This window comes from Drosophila subpulchrella, chromosome X (assembly GCF_014743375.2).
Source record: "Drosophila subpulchrella strain 33 F10 #4 breed RU33 chromosome X, RU_Dsub_v1.1 Primary Assembly, whole genome shotgun sequence".
Lineage (NCBI taxonomy): Eukaryota > Metazoa > Arthropoda > Insecta > Diptera > Drosophilidae > Drosophila > Drosophila subpulchrella.
In genome coordinates, this window is record NC_050613.1 from 9408455 (window position 1) to 9431917 (window position 23463).

General features: G+C 38.4%; 1 long non-coding RNA gene across 1 annotated transcript; it reads right to left on the reverse strand.

The window, feature by feature from the left end:
- Positions 1-1162: 1162 nt before the first annotated feature.
- Positions 1163-5020, reverse strand: LOC119557133. Its single transcript, XR_005220047.1, has 2 exons — positions 4894-5020; positions 1163-2245 (listed from the first exon to the last, which is right to left on the reverse strand). It is a non-coding gene; the product is annotated as an uncharacterized LOC119557133 (long non-coding RNA).
- Between the last annotated feature and the right edge of the window lie 18443 nt (positions 5021-23463).

Sequence of the window (23463 nt, forward strand, 5' to 3'; positions counted from 1 at the left end):
GTGGCCAATAACCAAATAAGAGCAGAGTTTTGCCCACACTACCACTTTGTCTGCTTGTTGTTCTGGTTGAAACAAATCTCAATAATTGTGCCCTGGAGTTGTAAACGCCAATGCACCACCTCCGAATCGGGTGCATATATATATGTATGTATGCTCGTTCAAATTCCGCACAGAACACACATAGGTGGACATAGAGATATTTCGCCCACCAGCCCCATTTCACCCTCCCAAATGGCCGATAAATTGATTTATGTGCTTGTTTGTCAGTTGAACTGCAACGTGTGCATAAATTTCAAATTGCCATTGCCACTGCCTACCGCATGCGGTGCCACGCCCACCGGGCCAACACACGCCCAGCCCCCCGAAACACACACACACACGCACACACGTCGAAAAGTTGGTCCGCACTAAATGGTTTCGGGTCTTTCGACCACTTGCTGACCTCTATTTGTACAGGCGAAAATTAAATACCTTTGCTAAAAAGTTTTCATCTTGCCGCCCGGAACCAATATACCCTGGAAAATTCAGTGGCTAACTTGCTTGCCGGGCAAATTGTTTCCACAAGTTTTCATGTTACCTCCGTGTGCTGGGCAACTTTTGCCAAGCATCTTCATAAATATTTTGAGTTCTTGTCTCGGATACGAAACAAAGTCGCTGTCAAGAAAGTGGCAGGTGCAGGCTACACCCGAAACACCAACAAAATACGTACTTCAACAACAGCAGTCATGTGCAAACATATTTAGGAACGATACTCTTAAATATCCGAAAAAACTATTAAAGTATCTTATCAAGTACTTCCAAGGCAATACCAACAAATATCTACTTCAATGAACTACTTCAAAAGCAATATAAAGGAAAATCTCAACAACTTCTACGCCTAAGCTTTTTTAACAATTACAACGGCAGGACCTTAAGATCATTTAAAAATCATACAGCATTTTATCATAGCATCTTCAAAATCCCTACTATATTCGCTGATAAACACTTTATAAGATATGATCATTATGATTAAATTATGTTATATATTATTTAACAATATTATATAATTTATTTTGTGTGGACGTTATAAGGACAAGCACCTAAAAATGATATCAAGTACCTCAACAATAAAATTCCCCAAGAACACCAAAAAGTATTCCAACAATAATAAGAAAGGAAATGGTTTTTAGTATCCCAGGAGCGTAAAATGTATATTTCTTTAAGTAAGTCAACCAGTACAAAGGTAAATATCTTCCAAAATACTATTTATCAAGTACTTCAAGTTCCATATAAATGTATTGATCAGGCTTTCTTGATATTACTCTTCCACTGGCATTTCTTTCACAAGGTTTCATAATTTTGTTCATCCATCTTGAAAATTATATATTTATCTTGACATACTTCATTCACTGACTTTCTTTCACATGGGATTATAATTTTGTTGACTTTGCCAAAAACCATCTTAAAAGCATTTAAAGGAAACGGAAAAACTTGACGATCGCCGCCTTCATCTGAAGAATCATCATTGTTCAAAAAATTTTTTTTTTATGGTACAACAACGTTGGTCGTTGATTTTGTAGCTTATAGCGATTGCACAGCCAGAGGATGGATCTATCTTGAAAAATATATATGTAGCTCGGCATTCCTCATTCACTGGCTTACTATCACTTGGAATTAAAATTTTGTTGACTTTGTCAAATTTTATCTAAAGCATTTAAATCAAACAGAAAAAATTGACGAAACGGGGGTTGCATGCGATTACCGCCATCATCTTAAGAATCGTCATATATCATCATGGTTCAATAAATTATTTATTGGTTGTTGACTAGGTAGCATACATATAGCGATTGCAAATCCATAGGTTGTATCCATCTTGACAATTATATATTTTGCTTGACATTCTTCGTTGACTGGCGCACTTTTACATGGGATTATAATTTTGTTGACTTTGAAAGCATTTAAAACAAACAGAAAACATTGACGACAGGGTTATTCTAAGAGATCCCCGTCTTCAACTGTAAAATCATTATTGCCCAATACATTATTTATATGATACAACAACATTTCTTGTTGACTAGGTAGACTATAGCGATTGCACAGCCAGATGATGGATTCAATCTGGTAGCATAGAATTTCTCGTTCCCTTACAAGTTCATCCAATTTTTCAATGATCCTTTTGTACAGATTGGTCAGTTCTTTCAATTCTTCCATTTCTTCGCTACTTAAAATGTCGTTTGAAGGGTCTTGTTCCATCGTCAGATATTTACTAAATAAGTAGAAATAGAATGTGAGAGTGTGAAATATTATTTTGAAGTTGTGTTATAGATTAATGATAAATGATATAAAGTTGACATTAAGTGCTTGGTAGTGGAGATATAGAATAAAATACATTTTATGTGATTTTATATTAATTTCTTTTGCTTATCATTTTAATTGCCAATATGATTTCATTATAATCCATGTACATTATTATAGAGACAATAGTAATTTTCCATGTCAACAAAATTCCGCTAGCTGGAAGTGTTTTTCGATTAACGAATACACACACAGGCTGTTCGAGCTTCGCAGAACGGCTTTGCGTCTGGGGCATTGGAATCCCGCAGAGATTGTCGTCTAACCTCAACAAGGGGATTACATGCCGGAACCCGATTCCCAGACCACCTGTTCGTCGCTGTCTTTTCCCTACGCTCCCCAATTTTCCCCTAAAACCCCCCTCCCCCTGGCTGTCTTCCTTGGTTTCGAGTGGTACAACAATTTCCATTTAAGCCATTTTCATGGTTGCGTCGGTGGGTGGCATGTGCAACGCCCCCTGCGGCTTGAAAAGCTGTCAACGCCCTAAAAGCAATAATAATACCTGCAAGCTGGGAAAATTACTAGCAGAATGGCGTTGTGGTTGTACTATTTGTATGCGAGCTTAATCAAATGCTAGCTGGAAGCTATACGTGGATGCAAGGAAATCCATCAAACTAATTTATCAAAATAGTTGGCATTCAAGGAAATTAATTTTCTTAGTGATTTTCTCTAAGGCCTTTTTGCAATGATTTATTTAAATATTTACCTGCATTTTAAAAGAAATACATGAAATACTTTCATTGAGTTGTAATAGTGCATTATCTTGGCTTTGTAATAAAATAAACTATTCATTTCAATCCAATCAAATAATTACCTCAATTATTTATAACAAAACAGCTTTCCAATTTATGTATAAGCTTTAACAAGTCATTTAAAATACTTTTCCTTACAATCGCCAAGCTAATACCCATGGGTATGGGAATATTCCACCTGCACAACAATTAGGTATTCATTGTTCACATTTTTTGTGTAACCCGGCATAATCGATTAATTATCAATTCTGAAATTGTACTTTCATCACTTTGGTAATGTGGGTACAATAGGAGTACATGTGTTCAATGCCCCAGACACATGTCGTCTCCCGAAACAACTTGTTTTATTGCAGAGTCAGGTGCTCATATGGTATCCTTTTTACCTTGTTCTGCCCCCTTGCTCCTTTGTTAGCCCCCCTTTTTGCCGCCACAGTCACCAACTGGTTAGATAACAAAAAAGAACCTAGTGCAACGCATAACATGCTGAAAATAACAAACCCCTTGGTTTTACACTCAAAAAAAAAAGATATATGTAATGTAAATACATATTCCTGTCAACTGAATAAATCTAAATAATATTATAATATATATTTTAAATGTCATTTGAGATTTATTAGTTTTGTTTATTTATTTGTTTGTTTATCTTATAGTCCTTCATGTGAATTTTGTTTAAGATTTTATGGTATTTCCATTTTTTAAAGTGTATTAGCAGCAGTGTCAGTACAAGGTCCTAGATACTCCTACTTTCAAAAATCCAGCAACAAAACGCATAATTGTGCACAAAGACAGTTGGCGCACATGGACAGCTGAGGTCAAGATAATAGATGTTGAAAAGTAAAATAAAACAAATTTCAATATAAAATTTAATTATTTTAAAACTTATTTTTATACAAATCTATGAAATTAAATGGTAGATAATAGAAACTTTTTTACAAGCCAGTTGTTGAGTTATTTGAGTAATGTTTTAAAACTTTTTATACTAATAAAAAACTTTAAGAAAAATATTTTTTAAATTGCGAAAACCAAGTTAATTGTGTTATATTGTTTAACTCTGATAGTGGCGTAAACTTATTTACAGGATGTTGAGAGCTAGGCAATCGATTCTAATTACACTTGCATTATGTTTATGGGTGCTACTGTGGGGGTTACATGTGTGCACAAAAGCCATCTCGCTCGCTCCAGCATGCCATCTCTATCGCACTCTGGCTCTTAGCAACTTTTGGCCTTGTTTGGCCCCGTGGGACCAACTTCAATTCAAAGCGAACAAACTAATTTCCTATGCAAATTGAATGGCAGTCAAGTGTGCGAAGTTCGAGATACATTTGCAGCAAATGCTTTTAAAAACAACCCACAGACCGCCAGCACACACAGGCACATACATACGTGTGGAGACACACAGACACGCAGATACAGATATGTGCATGTACGGATACAGATACAGATCCAGATACAGATGGCATGTAAGTGTGTCAGGCTCGGCAAGGGTTCTGGATTTGGAGTTGAGGTCCTGAAATGGGTGCCTCCACCGATCCTTGCCTTCGCCATGTAATTTACTTTTCATTTTAATTACCCAGTGGTTAGTGGAAATTAAATGCCACCACTTTGCAGCGCCACTCTGCCACCACCACCGCCAACAGCACCACCACAAATCCAATCAAGTGTCGCCGAGGGTCCTGTGCGGCAAGCCAAATTGTTATTGTGCCGGAAAATATTTCGACTAGCGAATTACAATACAATAACAATTGACTTGGCAATTGTGTGTGTGTGCGTGTGTGTGTGTGTTGGTGTTACACTGCGAGAATGCACTCACCTGGTCTTGTACTTTCACCGCGGCAAAGAGAAGAACTTTAGAAAATTTTAGATGAAAATTCCGGTTGTATATCAGAGAAGGAATGTTGAACACTGAATGAGGCAACTGCTCAAAGATCCAAACTGGCACTGACTTAAGGAGAACATAAATCTCAAGGCCTGTTTGAGATTGTTTTTGTGCTTGGACTCGGATGTAACATAATATAATCACCTAAAATAATAATAATAATAATATACAATTTTTCCTTTTCTGTCCTCATTTTTAATTTTAATAATAATAATATTTATAATTGTCGGTTTGAAATTCCGAATTTCGCACAGAGCAAATTGTTCACCCAGTTTTGGTTTCGATTATGAACATGTATATACATATGAATAGTATGATTTAATTAGTTTCAGATGGTTTCCTTAACTTGCACAAAACAACAAAGGTATGCAGGAATGCGATGTGCGGGATTATAGGTATGAAATTTACAATTCCGCACATAGCAAATAGTTGTGGAAGTATCTATGTGCTTTGAACGTTGACCCAATTTTGGTTTCGATTACGAACTTTGCGTTCTGGTTTAGTGTGATTTAATTATACCCGTTACTCGTAGAGTAAAAGGGTATACTAGATTCGTCGGAAAGTATGTAACAGGCAGAAGGAAGCGTTTCCGACCCCATAAAGTATATATATTCTTGATCAGGATCACTAGCCGAGTCGATCTAGCCATGTCCGTCTGTCCGTCTGTCCGTCTGTCCGTCTGTCCGTCTGTCCGTCTGTCCGTCTGTCCGGATGAACGCTGAGATCTCGGAAACTATGAGAGCTAGGCTATTGAGATTTGGCGAGCAGATTCCTGAGCTTCTTACGCAGCGCAAGTTTGTTTCAGTAGAGTGCCACGCCCACTCTAACGCCCACAAACCGCCCAAAACTGTGGCTCCTACAGTTTTGATGTTAGATAGAAAATTTTAACTGAAATGTATTAGTCTTGTCCATACCTATCGATTGACCCAAAAAAAATTTTTCTACGCCCACTCTAACGCCCACAAACCTCCCAAGAAAAAAAGCTATGACGTCAGAGCCAGACAGTGCGAAATGTTTTTACGCGTGTATGTGTGTGTATGTAAATAGTTGCCGGCCGAACTTAGCGGCAAAGAGAAAAGCACTGCCGGCGCTCAGAGAGAGCAAAGTGCGCGGCTAACTTATTCTATTGAACAATGAATTTGTCACGCCTACCCTAACGCACACAACGCTTAAATCTGTCTTCCGCCGGTAGGTGGCGCATTTAAATCTCGCTTTGCTGCTTGCATATCTCCATTTCCCTTTGAGTAACGGGTATCTGATAGTCGAGGTACTCGACTATAGCGTTCTCCCTTGTTTTCAAATGGTTTGCTTAGCTTGCACAAAAATCACAAGTCTTTTGAAATTGTTTATAAATGTTTCTAAGAGTGGGGCAGTGAATTCAAACATTTAAAATGTTTTCTTGCATACTTTTGGGTACTTGCACTAGTGATTTAAAAACCGTCTATATTTCTGGCTGTCGATTTTATGTGTTTTTAATTGAGTACTGTGTATAAATGCATTAGTAGCTACTATCTATAAGCTATTAATTTTGTATTAAGTCCTAGTGATATAAGAGGACTGCTCTAAAACGCACTTAAGCCATCTTATCATCCCTCCTAATTGCCGGACAATCCGGGGATCCACTTCCCTTGGGGCCTCCGCATCCGTCTCCGGACAGGAGCTGGAGCACTCCATGGCCACTTGGGAATTCCCAGCAGATAATCCGGCCCACGATGACAAGTGGCTGGGTGCGTGGCCCGGAGTGGAAATGAAATTCATTCGTCATACGCAACGTGGGCCGGCTGGATGAGCCAAATGGGAGTTATCCACGTACGTGGGGCCTCGACTTTGTGCTCCGTACTCCGTGCTCCATGCTATCACTCTGTTTTTATTGTTCTTGCTGTTGTTGTTGTTGTTGATGGTGCAGCTATGGCAGCATTTATGATGCTTTGATATATCGCAATGGCAGGAAGCCAAATACAGGCGAACGAACATGGTACAAGTTTTTTCCTTTGTCGTTGCCATGACAAACATTCGCCGTCAGTTGACAGTCATAAAATCAAATGCACACACACACCCACACCCACAGCAGCACACACACAGCGAAAGGAGCTGGGTGTGACAGCTGGTGCCACGCCCCCTCGTCCCGCCGCCGCTCTATTGCCGCCCCCATCTGGGGCTTATGCAGCTCAAATATTTTTGCAACAATTTCGTTTCGTTTGCTGGGTAAATTTACTTTCAGTTATGCGGCCATTTTCAACATGAAACTTTTTTGATTTTATTTCATTTCGTTTAAACTGTCGCCCCATCCTTGTCCCACCCTCTATCTCTATCTCAGTTCTATTTACTTGCCATCTCTTTCGCAGATAGATTTCAATTTCAGCAATTCATTCTATTTTTCCCTTCCAAAAGCCGGGCTGACCAGCCTGGAAACTGGCTGACAACCTCTAATTGATTGACGTAGATGTGGCTGTCACTGAAGGCATAATTAAAATCACATTTATTTCAATTTCCACGCTTAAGTGGTTCGGTTTCGGTCGTTTCCCCAGCATCGGAGCCACTTTATTGGCTGCCACCCTTTTTATGGGACACAAGAAACTGTCCGGCTGACTGGTGGATGCTCAAGTATCTCAAGCGAAGAGCCAGTGATGCGAGGGATACATTCTGAGAGGCCAGCAAATAGATATTGTGATTTTCAGTGATTTCAAGTTATAAACATAATATTGTATTTTAGATTGATAATATACTAATTATATATTAGATATTAACTGAGACTCGAAGTGAACAAATCTGTTACCAAGTGGTATAATCAATAAATTAAACCAAATTCTTTTTTCTTATAGGCTAAATATAGATAATAATAAAATTATTTAAGTAACTTTTGACATACATTTATTATAAAATATTTCGACCGCAGCTGTATGTATATGACTATGTCTTCTTTTGTTTATAACTCCTTTTTAAAATAATCCTAAAATCATTTTGAGTATGAGGCTTGAAAGATAAGGAGTGGAACTTTTCAAATGATTTTCAAACTAACAAACTAAGAATTCGATCGTCTTTAATTGCAGTGGCAAGAAACAGCTTTTTTTCAACTTTGAGGTCAGAGTCCCTAGGATTTTTTGGCGAACACGCTTCAAAGTGGGGATTCAAAGAGAATAAGGTTTTCTGGCAAAGGTTCAATTTTGTAACACAGTGTAATATACAAATGATATAACAATAAATGTAAAAAAATACCTTAAATATTAACTGCAACTCAACGAAACAAAATCTTTTACTTTTAATGTTATTATGAATAAATTCAGCAAATGAGGTATTTTAATAGGTTGTCTACATACATATATATATATAAATATACATTAGTCTTAATTTATTTTATAAAGCTTACCTTTACAAAATAAAAAAAAAAACTCCCAAAGGATAATTGTAAATAGCTTAAAATCCAAAGGATAGCTGGATATTTTCCACCACTGCTGGTCGTTTCTCATGGTTACAGGTGGACAAAATAATTCATCCATCATCCGACTTAGTTGGGCCCAAAACTGTTGGGCCCAAAAAGCGCTGCCTACAGGACCTCGCCCAAATTTTCAATTACATTCCATTGGCTGACCTCATTCCCCCTTCATCCGACTCTAATTGTAATTGGAAAATTTATTTTGAGCGTCTGCAAATAATTGCGCATTAATCAATTTCGGGCTCAGACAAAACCAGGCAACTGACAGCCAGCGCTTCGGCCTTGACGTCATAACCAGGCATCATAATTAGCCGCGGAAAACTTGGAGGGGGGAAACTGTCTTTAATTAGTTTGATTAAACATCGCAGGGCTTCGAGACTTAAATTGGTGACTTCTTGACCAGGGGAACAAATACCGGCATATCATTTCCGCTGCATTGCCTGGCAGATTATCAAATCAGAATTGCTCACCATTATGGCAGGACGACAAGGACGAAACCTAATTAGGGCGTTTAAAACGTTAGCTTTATGGCTGCTGAGGTCATAACGAGCCGGAAGTGAGTTCGTGTCCCCATATACCTCATCCATTCTCACAATTTTCCTCCGGCCTCTCCCTTTCGGAATGAAGAGATCTGTTCTGCGCGAAGGGTTTGTCGCTTGTTCTTATGATTAAAAATTGGTGCACTCAAAAATATAAAGGTTTAAGCAACTTAATATGAACTTAAATGGGCAGCTTAATTTTATTGAGGCTTAAAAAGAATTAATGACTTGAATTTATGTTAGAAGTATATTAAATTATTGATATAAAAGTAAAAATAGGAAATTGGTTTAAGTTTCATAGCTGCATTTTATCTAAAATCTTACATTATGAAATTTAAGCCAATTTCCTAACAGCAATTAATTTTTAAATCGTATATTATAATATATTTTAAATTGTATTTATTAGGACAAGATAGTTTATATAATTTGTAATTAAGTTAATAAAAGTATGCAGAGTTGCACTTTAAATTCGAAATTTAAGTCCTATAGTTTCCATGGGACTGATAATAAATATTTAAAATTAAGTAAAAAAAATTACATTTTCGGTGTTTTTATACCCGTTACTCGTAGAGTAAAAGGGTATACTAGATTCGTCGAAAAGTATGTAACAGGCAGAAGGAAGCGTTTCCGACCCCATAAAGTATATATATTCTTGATCAGGATCACTAGCCGAGTCGATCTAGCCATGTCCGTCTGTCCGTCTGTCCGTCTGTCCGTCTGTCCGTATGAACGCTGAGATCTCGGAAACTATAAGAGCTACAATACTGGGATTAGGCATGCAGATTCCTGAGATTCCTGCGCAGCGCAAGTTTGTTTCAGTAGAGTGCCACGCCCACTCTAACGCCCACAAACCGCGCAAAACTGTGGCTCCTACAATTTGGATGCTAGAACAAAAATTTTAACTGAAATGTGTTGTTCTCATCAATACCTACCGATTGACCTAAAAAAAAGTTTGCCACGCCCACTTTAACGCCCACAAACCGCCCACAAACTTCAAAAAATCGTAAATATGAACGCGGATATCTCGGAAAATATCAAAGATAGAGAAACGGGATTTCAGATTTAGATTCCGTAGGCTTGAGCGCAGCGCAAGTTTGTTACGCGAATATGCCACGCCCACTCTAACGCCCACAAACCGCCCAAATCTGTGGCGCCCACAATTTTCATGCTAGATAAAAAATTTTAACTGAAATGTATTGGTCTTGTCAATACCTATCGATTGATCTAAAAAAAAGTTTGCCACGCCCACTCTAACGCCCACAACGCTTAAATCTGTCTACCGCCGGTATGTGGCGCATTTGCTGCTTGCATATCTCCATTTTCCTTTGGTCCCTTTACCTGAGTAACGGGTATCTGATAGTCGAGGTACTCGACTATAGCGTTCTTCCTTGTTTTACATATAAACTTTTAGTCTTGGGAATTCTTAAAATATTTCAAAATTTCTAATAAAATTTTAAAAATAAGCGGACGACTTGTGGCGAATTTTGAAACACCAGTGGAGTCTGAGCTGACTTTATGCATTCGAAGCTACCCCGGAATTTTCCCCAGTGCAGCCCTTTGTGTCGCCAAGGCAATTGGGGCAGGAAAAGCGGAAAAGCGGAAGAGCAACTCTAACCAGCGACTGAAATTTCTTTTCTCCGCTCTCTATTCTCTTCTCGTCGCTGCCTTTTCTTTTGGAAATTTCCTTTATTATTGCATTAGTTGCCTGCTGTTGTTGTTGGCATTGTTGTTTGTGTTGCTGCAGTGCCAGTTAATAGAAAAATCTGCAGCCCGGCAAAGACTTTCAAAGTTTTCCCAGGCCCCCTCGCTGGGCCCTTGCAGTTGCGCTTTTCTTTGCCAGCAAGTGTATTTCATAATTTAGACCAGCTTGTCGCTGCCGCTTTTCCCTGTTTTCCCCGTCGCTTCTCTTCGCCAATTTTGATTGTGCAAGGCGCACCCCTTTTTTTTTTCCAACTACCACCACCTCCACCCATAATATTTGAGTTGAGTTAAGTTGATTTTCCTTTTCTCCTCGCTGGCTTTTCTTCTCCATCCCATTGTTTTCCTCTATTTTCCATCCCCCTGATCTCTGTGTTTTGTGTGTGGCGCAGCGTGAAATTGAATTAGGTCAATGCGTCAGGCTAAAGTGCCAAAATATATAAATTGGGAAACTACAAAGTGCAGTACGGGGAAATACCAGGGGGAAATTCGGGAATACCAGCGAGCAGTAAATGAAATATGCTTTGGTCCCGCCCCTCGAAATAACAAAAGTATGCAATAAGAAAGTTTCAAGTGAAAGTGAAACGGGCACAACGGGAAACCTGATGAAAAGCGCAACAAAGTGCAGTCGAAAAACTTCCCTGCCGGGATTCGTGGGATCGGAAAACTTTGTTATCGGGTGGAGGGAAATGAAAAATCCCTTGGAGAATCCTATTGGTAATCGTGGGGGAATCCAGGCGAGCTATTCTTAGACAGTATTTAAGACGGCCCGTGATTATAACAATAAAGGAATAAATGTCTTCTAAATATTTTCTATGGCTTACTTTTCTTATTTAACAGGGAGCCTTTGACTTACAATATTTCCCAAGAAATATATATAGGAAATAAGAGCTATTTTAAAAACTGTCTAAAAACAATATTATATCTACAAATCATGCATGGTTCATCTGCAAACCTAACGCAGCTTTTAAAGACCTTTTCAATTATCGTTCATGATTGATTTTCCCAGCATATTCATGCGATCAGCGCCACTGGGACACATTTATTTTTTGCGGATAATTAACTTTGGACTGAAATCCCGAAAACAAATTGAATTTCGAGACAATTCCCCGGCTGGGCAGGGAAACGCATTAGGCGATCCGATGAGCCACTATGTGGAGGTGAGGTTCACTAGTAGCCGGGTGGCTAAATGGTAAATGAGGCAACTAAATCATAATTGTGACAGCCAGTGCTACGCACTGGGATGTTCAGTTCAGCTCGGCGCGTTTCAGTTCGCTTCAGAGCAGCGACAACGACAACGACAACGACAACGCAGCCCATTAACAACTTCAAATAATTTCGCATAATTTATTGGCCGACATGCCGGGCCACTGAGCCAGAAAGTATGCCACGCGGCAGCGTAACGAGAACCAGAATATACCAGAAAAACTCCAACAAAACATCAATTACACGGCGCAAAATTTGTTATTTTTCCTCATTTTTGTCTTGTATAAAGAACTATAAGTTACTGGAATTTCACAATCTCTCTCAAAGGTATCTAAAAGTATGCAACAATATGTTTGGAAGTCTAATAGATTTTACTGCATACTTTTAGACGCCTTTATAAGTCATTTAAAAAGATTATATTTGAGAACTATAACTTTTTTTCTGAGGATATTTTTGTTGTTTTTTTTTTTTTTAATTTAAGGAGATCCAGTATATAATTTTAAATATTAACTTTATCAATCGTTAAGAACTGTAGTATTTTTGAAAATATTTAAGTAACCTAGAACATTTCACTCAACTAGCCATAAAATGAATTATTCAAATAATTTCCCTGTGCATCAACAACATTGTTCGTAGTTCAATACAAAAAGCGCGAATCGCGGGGCTGTGCTCATTAATTGAATTTGCGCCCTAATAAGTACGTTGGGAAAACCGGTTACCAACTGGGCGTGGCATGCATAAAATGCATAATTAACACGGCAAGTGGATTTTACCGGCATACATCCATAACCGTAACCATGGACATATCTGTTAAACGGAATGCATAAAGGCAGGCAATATACAAAATCCAATCTGTTTCGTTCTTTGGGTCCCTTTGTAAAGATAAAACCCATATGCAATTTTTTTATTTTCCAATTTGGCAATACTTTTTCAACTGTTTGGATTAAATTTGAGCCAATATTTTGATTATCGAAATGGATTTCAGACGCTTTTGCGGTTTATACGTACATATATTGATTGAGTTGATGTGAATTATTTTATATTGATTGCACCTACCCGCCCGGCAACATGCCATCAGTTGCACTTTGATTACCATTAACCCTTCGAAGAGCATCATCACGTAGTCAAAGCTGAAAATGGTTTTCCCTGCTTGAAAGGAGCATCCGCATCCGCAGCCGCATCCGCAGCCGCATCCGCCGAGTGACTTCGAAAAGAGGTCTCCAGGTGGTTGAATTTAATTTTCTTTAATTTCCACCTTATACGTGGGAGTAAAATACATTTTAAATAGGCTACATGCCGTTTTATTGATCCAATCAACCTATAAAAACAGGTTTTTTCTTGTTATTTTAATATGCATACGGAAGAGTTGACATATAAACTCAAAAAATGTAGTACTTAAATGTAAAATATTTGATTAATATTTGTTTTTGTCAATATTTATGTTTATATTTCAATTTACATGTTTTATTTATAAAAAAAATTGTAAGCAACCCATCATTAAATTATTTGCTAAAATTATTTTTAATTTAATTATACAGCTTATTAATTTTAATTCGATTTTAACTTTTCCTTTATGGTCACAAGACATTGACTTAGATTTCCAAAATGACAGGATTCATTTTAATAAGCATGGAAAATTGTATGATAAAAATGTTAACTCTTTTATGAATTCATATACAGAAATGCTATAGGCCATTACTAGCGATGGCTAATCAGTTTATCTACAGATACAACCAGAGCCAGCTGAAAAAAGGTAGTTGTAACTTTTTCCATCACTGCCGACGAGCCACGCCCACTGTTCAGCCGCTCAGGACTCGGCAAATTTGCATTAACCCCGGCAAGTGAGTTGAGTGAATGAGTTGGGCTGCGAGGAGTGCGGATGTGGGTGCGGATAGGGCTGCGGATATGGATGCGGATGCCATCAGTTTTCCAGAGATCGGGGCAAGAGGTGGATTGGAATAAAGGTGAGGCTGTGTACCCGCGCCATAAACAAAAACTCATTAACCCAATTTCAATATTAACGCAATGAAAGTGCAACGATGCCAGAGGCAAACAGCGTGGAGCAGGGCGCTCGTAAAGGGAGTTGGATCTGGAGAGGACTCCACACACACGTGTTACGTATGGGTGGGGTAGTGGTGGACCCCGTTGACAGGGCTACGGTCCCGACAATAAGACCCCCGCAATAATCGCTCAAAGTGCGAGTCATTAACTTTCGTGAGGATTATTTGCCAACAAAGCATTAACGCATTATGTTTTTGCGAAAACAAACTGATGTGAAAATAAAGTAGGGGCACTGTATTAAAAAAACATAACAGTAAGATAGGTTTTAAACCAGCTTAAAGGATTTTTTAAATGCCAATTGTTTCATTACAAATGTCTAGACAAAATAAGTTAAAATATAAACTGGGTAAATATCATAAAAAATTTAATTTTTTTGTTTTTCTTTTTAAATCAGAAACCATAGATTTAAATCTATTTCAATGGTTTAAGGTTCATTGGCATGTACATTTTTTAAACAAGGCATAGAGTGATGGCAACAAGGAAAAAGGCAAATGTATTGGACAGCAATATGTCAGCCAACATTTTAAACGGCTCATTAGCGATCAAAATTTAGGTCAAATGCTATCCGAATGGAAAATGGGTAGAAGCATACATAAATCAAATGTCCAGAGAGATTTTCGCCTCGCAACTATTCAGCGATTCCGTTTTCCCGCCGAAGGGATGCTCCATAATTAATCAGCCGCAAGGCTAGTGTGCCAATCAAGTGTGACCCAAAAAGAGGATGAAAATGCCCCCAACGCTCCCAATATACCAGACTTAACAGATTCCCCAGATTTCGGACAGCCAGATCCATCTGGCTATCGTCTATATATCCACCTGCCCGCTCACCTGACCACAGCAAACTTTGCCAATAACTGCAAATGCAATGCATTAAGCCCGGACCCGCAGAGGAAAAAAGGATGGGTGGTGGTGGTGGAAAAGCGGTGGCGGTCCGGTCTGAAAGCTTTTCACAATCCAATAGCCACCCCCCCCCCCCCCCCCCTGCACTTCCTACCCCGCCTTTTTCCTGCCACTCAACGCACCTGTCGCAAAACTGACATTAAATTCACATTACAAAATTGGTTGCCTGCATTCGGCGTATCAGTTTTTGGTTACCTTGTTGCAGTCAACTTGCTGGGGGGTTTCCTCGTTATTTTCGGGAGTTTGTTTTTTTTTTTTTGGGAACCGCTTTAAAGGGGGGGGGGGGAGGTGGTGAGGAAGCCATCGATGCGCTCCACCTGCCCGAAAAAGTTTGTTTTAATGGACAAAGTTGGCTGCTGAACGGCGAACGCTGGCCGGGATTGCTTGCAACGGCAACTCGACTCGACTGGCAGCCCAAAAACCCGGAGCCTGGAGAACTGGAAGCTTCCGCCTTGCTCTATTTGAGTTTCAAGTTGTGAGCCGCAGAGCCGAGAGGGTTTCGCCAACTTTTTCCGCCAACACACAAATTAAATTATAAATCAGTGGGCGGCGGCGGCTGAGGATATGGGGCGTGGCCAGCTCATCGACATCTCCATCACCTGGGCTCAAGTTCGGTTCGGTTTGGCTTAAGCCTCAGTATACTGATCCTCTCGCTTTGAGTGATTTTCTTGCTCGTTAAATTTTGCCAGGCAACGACAACGCCGCGTATGCGTAATCTATCAGATTGAGCCACCAAGAAAAGTTTGCCCCACCCCCAAAAAGCCCAACTTGTACTCGACATTTGATGCCGTTTAATTTGAGAGCCCCCAACTTCTGACGGCTGCAAATAAATGCTTGGTGGTCCACACATCGCAACAATAAATTGTGCGGTTGGGAGATTGTTCTTGGGCATATACACACACATTAACATAAAATTATGGCCGAACTGCAAATTGTTCAAGAAATTATTCGGAGCAATTATCCAGTAACAATAGAGCATATTTAAAGAGCCTCGAATAAGCGGAAGTTCATACAGAAAATAACTTATAGTAGTTTTAAAGTAATGGTCTGATTAACTAGCATCTAGTATGGTAAATAAAAAAAACTAAAGTAAGGCATTTCATTATTAAAAAAAAAACTTTTGCAAACCTACACAATATCTAGAACACATACCTATATTTTATTAGGTGTATCATTTCTTAAAAATGTGAATTATTAAAATATCTGTAAATTATCAACCATTTCTTTGAGAAGTCGTATCGGGAAAGCAAATTGGGAAACCAAAAATCGTAATACATGATTTGTTTTTAAATTAAAAATGTAATGTTTATCAAAATGTATTAAGTGTCATAAAAAATCAACCCCTAACAACTGTAAAAAAAATGCGAAACAAAAATGAGAAACAATAGAAGACCTTACCTTCGTTTTTTGTTAACAGACCCATATTCTCCATTTTCTATTGTGCCCTATTTATTTACAAATCTGCCGCATTTAAGCTGGTTTATTTGCGGCTAACACGGTTTTAATTGCATGACTAATTTCCAGGTCAAGTTAAGTGTAAATGTCAAAAAGGGTTTAATTTATTGACGGACTAAATTGGTAATTATATCCGTTCTTGTAAAGATAAAAGTGTATTGTATTCGTTGAAAGTTTAAATTGCTACGAAGTTATATAGAAATTTAATGCAGGTGGCGCTTTAGGCAAATATAATTTCAACTGGCGCCATCTGGAGGCGCTTCTACTGTGACATCTGATAGTCCAGACACTCGATTATCGCATTCCATCCTGCTATCAATGTTGTTTTTATTGTCAATCAATAAATGATTAATTTTACAAGTGGCAAACATGAGTGCAGATTTTCGTACAGCGCCGGCGATAAAGTCTCGAGTATCACTCAATTATTTCACCAATCAATCAAACGTAGTCGGGCTGCACCTGCAAGTCCCAGTGTTCAATTAAATCTATTTCTGACTATGGCGCGCTTCTCTGGGTCCTTTTGTCCTATGGTCCTTTGGACCAGGATCCGCCATTGTCCTCAATTGTTGCTGTTTAGCAAGAGCCGTTGTCGTTGTTATTGCTTGTCGCTGTTGCCATGTTACCTCGAGCAACAATTTAGTCTTCTGTTGCCATTAAATGCTTGAGCTGCTTAATGAAGGAAATTAGCAAGCCAGCAGGAAGAAAGGCGATGAAAGTGGCGACGGCGACGGGGGCGCAGCACAGGAAACGGAAGTTGCAAGGAGCGGCATCTCTAAGCCGGGCACAGTGTGTTGCATTGTGTGAGGAAAAAGTTGCAAGGTCCTTCCACGACCACCACCCAGCAAAAACCACCCGCAGCACCACCCCATCGCACCACCCACTGCAATTCACCACCGCACCGCCTGCAACTCCGCCGACCAAAAACATCCATCTGGCAAGCCAGTGGAGCGTGCAAGTTATGTTTTCTTTGAAGTTCATGAAGCAAAATGTCTTAATTACTGAAATGAGATGACGACGGGACAGAGGAAAATAAAATGAAGGCGCCAAAAAAGGAGAGATACACGCAGAGAAACAACAAAGATGTTAAGTAAATAATATTCATTGATCTTCATTGATATACCATACCATATAGAAACGCATCACATCCCAAAAATTAAGTATATATGTAAACCTATAATTTGAAAAGAAATAATAAAAATTGTTAAATTAATTAAATAAATTAAATTAAGTAATAAATACACCTATTATGTTAGTATTAGTTTTGTAAACTTTACCATCATCTTAAATAAATAAATCAATAAATAGCCAAATACCTTACATCTTTTATCATCTCATTTTCGAGAAATCAAGCTGAAAATTAAATTTTTTTCGAAATCGTCATCGTTTTAGGATTAGAACAATTTCCAGATTTATCAAAACGTTTTTTCAAATGAATTTAAATTTATAAAAATCACCATTAGTCTAATTTTGTAATTTTATGGCCACTGACGACTTAAGATCGATTTATTTAGTTGAACAGAAAAGCTGAAATTGCAACTGTGATTTCATTTTAAGACCTTCATATTTTTAAAGAACCATCTATGCATTTCATACATATCCCTTATTACTTCTAGGTTTCTTTGTATTGTCATAAAATCATTTAAATAGTTTAAAATATAGCTTTCTATTTAAAATAAGATTATTTTACACTGCCACCAACTATGTGTCTGTTAGAATTTAAAACTACACTACTTTAATAATACTATATTATGATAATAAATATTCTAAGACTTTTTTAATAAACATTTTAAATACCGTTAAAAATGATTTGTCCTTATTGAACTTATAACTGTTACTTTCTATTAAAAGTAATGTTAAAATTGTATTTACAAATGTGGGAATCTATTTTTTCCGTGGAGTAGGAGGACCCAACAGGGCGGCGACCACTAAGATTCTCCACGTTCTAATTAATTTGTTGTGGCTCTGCCAGAAAATGGCTGCAACAGGGCGTAACGAAGTGAAGGGAGGGTGCGAGGGGCAGCATATGTCCTGGGTGTCCTGGTGCACATCCTGCGGCAATAACTCACGACCACTTTATGCGCTTAAGTGATTTCTAATGCAAACCAATTTCCGAAATCAGGCACAAGCACTTGAAGCCAAGGACAAAAGCGGAGCACCAGCAGCACCACCCAACTCCGCCCATCGAAACGTTATCCCTAAAAGGAAAATCTGAAGTCAGAAGGGATATTTCGTTGATGTTGCAAACAGATGGGGAACAGAAAGAGAGAGAGCTGAGGCTGAGGCTGAAGAGCTTGCCAAAGGACGCGGCCTCCACTTTCGTCTATCAGGCAAATGACAGTCGCGTCCTTCCTCATCCCCGTCCTCCCATCCACCACCCACCAGCCCCTCCGGCTTGTGTTTCCGGTGTCCTGTAGCCAGACGATGTTTGTCTTCGACTTGGTCCTGGCTTAATATCACATGCAGAACCTACAACTCTCTGCACATGAAACGAGGGGCCAATCCAAAAGCTGGCAGCAAAAAATTCCGGCTCAAAACAGTCGGGTTTGGGGGGTGGGTAACTGGAAATGTGGCCAAGGCAGCGGGCTGTGTTGTGGGGGCAAAGACAGACAGCGGGAAAACGACAGCAGCAGCAGGCAGCGGCGGAAAATCATAAAGGAAAATATTGAATTTACTGCAAAAAATGCAAATTTCTCCTTTGAGGCAAGTCAGAAATCTTCACTGACTTCCAGAAATGCTGGGAAGCAGAAGGTATATTGGTTTTCTGGCTATAAAATATACTGAAAACCATATACTGGAAACCATAAATTAAAGCTATTTATATTTTATGGTTGAAAAGTACATTAATTTTACTTAATTATAAAAGTTTAATATTTTAAATTTATATTTATTTATGCCTAAATAGAGGTATTGATTATTAATTGTTATTTAAAAGGAAATATTCTTGGCAAATTTAACACTAACAAAAATAAGTTTAGATATTACCGATTGTTTATATTGATCAATGGTTTAATGTTAGTAATTTGTAATTAAATAATTTTAAGGATTTTAATTATTTAAGAGCAATATTTTAGTTATGAACAGTCGAGTTATAACGAATTTTTGTTTTTTGTAAGTTTAACTATTTATAACGTTGTTTTATAGTTATTCTAGCGATTACTATATTAAGAGAGGTAAATTTCTTCAACAAATAAGCAACTTCACTTAAGGTCTTTTATTTTGAACACATAAGTTCTTGAGTTCATGGTGGATGCAATGCCATTGGCCGAAGTCCTGCTGTCAGCTTACGCTCCTTCCGGTCCATCTTCTTGGCTGCCTAGACCATAACACCAGTGGTCAGGACTGCCAATCCCAGCACACTTGTGTGTAATATTGCCACAATCTGCTGGCCAGTTCCAGGGCCCCAGGCAATAAGCCAAAAACCAGCGGCCATCATAACCCGTGTGGATATGACCGCCCGTCCTGCCGCAAACATTACGCGCCCACCTCGCCGCTGTAATCAAACACAAAGACAGCGATGCGAGGGTGGATGGAAAAGAGCAAAATGCTTATGAGGGAACACCGCGAGCAATAAAATTTAATATGAGCAAATGATACGGGAGTCGGGACTGTGTAATAACCACAAATAAAAGCGGCTGGCTGAGGCAATGACAATAAAGAATGAGTAGGAAATCAAAGTTATGCAATGGCCCCCCGCTGGATGTCGGCGCATTTGAGTGTATGTTCCTTTGTGAGCTATAAAATTAACAATTCAATGAAGTGAATTCGAAATGGCAAATCGAAAAGCGTGGAGATCGGAGGAAAAGGCAGCTGGCAGCTGGAAAGTAGCAGCCACCCAGCCACCCAACCAGCCAAAAAGCAAAAAAGGACGAAAATATATACGAACTCACATAGTCATACAAAAAATTGCGTATACGCTTAGGAGTACGCTGCCAGACGCTTAATAAAAGTAAACATAAAATAAGAAAATAGAAGCCCACAAAAAGTTGCCCAAGCAGCTGTAACAATTACGATTGTGCGAATTACTTGGCTGGTTTTAATTTTCATCGTTCCCGGCAAAAGAATAAACGTTTTTTTCCGGTTTTCATGTGCAGCAAACAACTGCAAGTGACTATTTTTGGAAGCCCACCTTGCAAACACAAATATAATTTTGCTGGCTTATTTTTTAATAAAGCAAGTCAATAAAAAAATTCCTTTCTGTACGAAATATTTATACAGAAATGCATTACATTCCTCTTTAATGCACAAAAATGTATTTGTTTATTATCCGCGAAAACAGCATGGCATTGCAGGCAGCTTTATGAAAAGAGCATCAGCATTTTTCGATTAAAGAAAAAGGTGTAAAAAATACCAGGCAACTTTATGAAAAGAGCATGGCCAATTTCTGTTTTAAAAAATCCTGAAAAAAATGCAAGAGCTCTAAAAAACCTGTTAATTAAAACTAAGTGCTCTGTGTATGTCTCTATCCATACATATGAAAGTAAACTTTAGAAAAACACTTTGTACCCCTTTTTTTCAACGTTATCCAGGAAATTGCTTTCTTCAAAATGGGTTCTCAAATCAACTAAAATCAACAATCAAATAAAACAGAAGTGGAAAACTGGGTAGTTTCCTTTCTAACACCGAGTTTGTAGAAGGGAAGTGTTGTTTTCTAAATGGTTTTGCAGGTTACTTACGAAGTTTTCATTTACTTCCTATATTCTTTCCATAAAATGTATGAAAAAATGTAAGTCTCTTAAATTAATGAATTTAATTTCAGACTTTTCTTGCAACCTGTATTCGAAATGAATGCCAGGATGATTGAAAACATAACAAGTATCGCATAAATTACGCGCAAATTGCGCAGAGTTGTGGCTTCGTTTTGCATTAAAGCGGAATGCATTTGAAGTGCCTATAACATAACATATTTGTTAAGTCATTTGTTGATTTTAGTTGCTGATTTTGCTGCTGATTTTGTTGTTCGACAGCTGCCTAATGAAATCGATTGAAAGGCGGCGGCGTCTTTTGTTTGAACGGCATGCTCGCTAAAATGTTTGCACTTGGCTTAAACGCAAAATTTACTGATATTTGGCTAACGGGCGAAAGGATGCCCCAGAATGCTGAGTGCAGCGATGCGTTGTCAATGGCAACATCTGCGGTTTTCCAGGGGCGGCGACGGTTTTTCCAGGGGTGCGGTGGGGTTTCGGGGGGGAGGGGGTGCAGCTTGAATTGTTCATATTTTGATTAATTTCTCTGTGTGCTGCGACTCCTTGCGGTGGCTGCTGTTTTGCTGTTGCTGTTTGTCAAGCGGAGTAATTGCAAAATCCAGTGCTTTTGTGTGCTGCAATTATGCGCACGCACACATTGCCAAGCAGCCACACACACACTCACGCAAGCTTAAGCACACATGCAAACTGCAGTTAAGCAAATAATACGCTAAAAGCATAAACTAAATGAATTAAACGACTTAACCGACACGGATCTGGGCTCACAGGCCCTGCATTACGTATGTACAACCATACACAGATCAAAAAATAATTTGATTAATTTTTATTTGTACAAGACTAGTAGACAGATTTTCCAACCCTAGTTAACATGATATCCACCAGTATATTTAAGTAGTATTTGGCTAGGAATGACTTTTAGGCTTGGAACACGTTAAATGGGAACTTTTAGGCGCACTTTCAGAGTATTAAACATCAAGACACATAATAAATATGCGTATTGAGCATTTTTTATTCAATTTATTATACCAAAAGCAAATATATAATGGGGTAAGATTAAGCCTTACAAATTGTATACAAACATATTCGCCCCAATGCACATTACATTTATGTTAACTATTACAAAATGTTAACTTGATAGTGAAAAATGCAATTTTCGATCTCTCTCTTTCTCTCTTTTTTTGGAAAAATACTCTCAAATCTAAAAAGAGAAATATTCAGAGTTGCCTTTTCGAGCACTTCAAAGTATCAAGTACCAAATTGATACTAAAAAATACTATACCTTATCATATATTTTTATCGGTGTACGTTTGGACGTTCAGCCACCCACCCTATTTCGCTGGAACTTTCTATAAAATATGAGATAATAAAAAGTGAATTATGTTCCAGCACAGCCGCTGAAACCAGCGGAAACGGCAGAGGAGGTGGAAAAAAGAATGTATCTCACAGATGAGGGACAACAAGTAAATGCAAGCACAAACATAGAGCAATAACAGCATCAACAGGAGCCCAACAGCAGCGGCTGCAGCAACAAGAGTTAATTGCAATTGTTTGCTCGCCAGTTAGTTTTTTATTTGCACTTTAATTATGAGAAATAGTAAAAGTCCAGGGCGCCGAGCACAGCAGCAGAAACTAATTTTCATAAGTACACAACTTTGTGCGGCAATCGCGCTGGCAAAACGGGGGCCAAAATGAGGCGGCGGTGGCAGACACATGACTTATGACAAAACACAAAACTTGATGGCCAAGACTACCAAGACAACTCCACCACCAAGATCCACTGGCCACTCCGGAGACACAATGGAGCCCACAGGAAACAAAAATGAAATGGATGCAATAAAACGGAGCACTCCGACCAGGGCAAATAAGCAAACAAATAAAGTTATAAATAATAATACCAGAAAATTATGCTGGAAGCTGGAAGATGGAAGCCCAAGTGTAAAGCTCCGCAACTATGGCAGCCCAGTGAAAATGTTACATAATTTTTCAAAACAAATTCTCATTCTTGGTCACAGAAAGTGCTGTGGGGACTTGACACGCATAAATAAAGTCCATTACAAAGAAACCGAATGTTATTGTGTTATTTATTGATTGACTCGAAATGCAAATGAAATTCGTTGTATAATATTGTCATGTAACTGATAAAATTTATAAAAAATGATGATGATGATGATTAATGAATATGTAATGCCGCCGGTGGAAATAAAAATATTATATTTCTTGTGGTCTAAGTAAATAAATTTATAAATGAAAATACTTCAACCCTTTTAATATTACCAATGGATATTAATCAGTAAATGTAACAATCTATAAACAAGGTATAAATTACAAAAGGATAGTACAACAACAAAAGAGAATTTAAGGGTTAAGTCATTTACAAACCCTCTATAATAAAACTAAGCCCAATTAAAGATTAAAAAACTGTAGATCATAAATAAGTTTCCAATAGAATGAAGGGTTACCCATTTTCAGTCCTCAAAGCAATCCTGGACAACAGCTTCACAGGTTGCCT